We start from the raw sequence: 1,388 nt of genomic DNA, 5'->3' as shown, positions 1-1,388 counted from the left end.
CCAGATACCCGTGGATCAATTCTCCCTATGGGAATCGGCCTCCATAGGGAATAATGAAGTGCCCAGCAGACATTTCCCTCCCCCCCACCCCTGCTTTCTGATGACCCCGAAGCGGGGGGGGGGGAGGGCCTCCAAACCGGGGGATCCCCTGTCCCCACCTGGGGATTGGCAACCCTGCTGTCTCCCTGCTTTGCCCAGAATTGTCAGGGGTGCCTGCTGTTCTCTTGTTTCCTGGCTTTCGGCCCCTCCCTCGGCCGTGTTCCTAGCCTTGTATATTTTCTTACCGATAACCCCCAAAGCGGGCTTTAGTCTTCTATTTGCTCTGGAGTTAAGTAAACTCTGAGAAGCGAAACCAGGAATTTAAAACTACCTGGGGGAAAAGGCAAGCGCGCGATCGCCACCTGGTGTTCGCAGTTGGCAACAGCAGCACTGCAGAGTCTCCACATTTAGGAGGACGCCATTGAATTCAAGAAAAGCTTCACAGGCAGTGTTGGGGTTGGGGGGGGGGCGGTTTGTGTGGCTTGTTTCGCATAGCATATTGCTGTGCAATGCGGGTAAATAATCCCGCCCCCCTTTACTCCAGCTGAGATGTCGTCCACCTGCTCCGAAAAAATCATTAATCCTATAGAGGGGAAATGGCATTTTGGCCCTCTCATCTCTCAGCGGAAACATTTCAGGCAGTTCTCCGGCAGAAAGCAGGAAAACAAGATGTGACTCGATACAAAGCCGTTTGCAGCAAATAAAATCCTAAAACGCTGCAAAAGAAACCCAAACCAGCACAAGAGGGCGTCGGGCGTTCCTTTTATATGACATTCAGGGTTCCTGCTAGAATCAAGTGGTAGCGTGGCCGAGTGGTCTAAGGCGCTGGATTTAGGCTCCAGTCATTTCGATGGCGTGGGTTCGAATCCCACCGCTGCCAAAAATGTATTTTCTTCTTCCCACTCTTAAATTTTTTAATTCTCCTCCCCATCGCTTTTTCTCGCTTTGGACATGCGAAGAGTGACGCTGCTGAAATCTCTTTTTATCTACTGGACACGATGGAGTGTCTTGGTGCGTCCAGCCATTGCCCCACCCCCTTCCAAGAAAACTGGGCCAGGCTGGGGTGGGGGGAGTAGCATCGGCTGTGGATAAATCGCAGCAGCCCCTTGAGAGGGCAGCGGGCCTTGCTCCTGAATGCATAGGATTGCACACGCAGCGCCAAGCCCAGTCCGCCTCCATAGTCCTGGAGGGGGGGGGGGGGATGCACGGTGCAATGACTCCTCCCACGTCCGGTGCATTTCAACCTCGTGGGTTTTCATTTCATTCACAGGACAAGCACTTACGTTCGTGACTCACATGGTGAGATTCCAAAAGGCGGAACTGGATCCAGGGCTTATTGATCCGAACAT

At 53.0% G+C, this 1,388-nt stretch overlaps 1 non-coding gene across 1 annotated transcript; it reads left to right on the top strand.

The window, feature by feature from the left end:
- Positions 1-837: 837 nt before the first annotated feature.
- TRNAL-UAG (transfer RNA leucine (anticodon UAG)) lies at positions 838-919 on the top strand. The gene has a single exon. It is a non-coding gene; the product is annotated as a tRNA-Leu (tRNA).
- Positions 920-1,388: the final 469 nt, after the last annotated feature.

This window comes from Heteronotia binoei, chromosome 20 (genome assembly GCF_032191835.1).
Source record: "Heteronotia binoei isolate CCM8104 ecotype False Entrance Well chromosome 20, APGP_CSIRO_Hbin_v1, whole genome shotgun sequence".
Classification (NCBI taxonomy): domain Eukaryota; kingdom Metazoa; phylum Chordata; class Lepidosauria; order Squamata; family Gekkonidae; genus Heteronotia; species Heteronotia binoei.
This window is presented reverse-complemented; position numbering and strand designations above follow the sequence as displayed.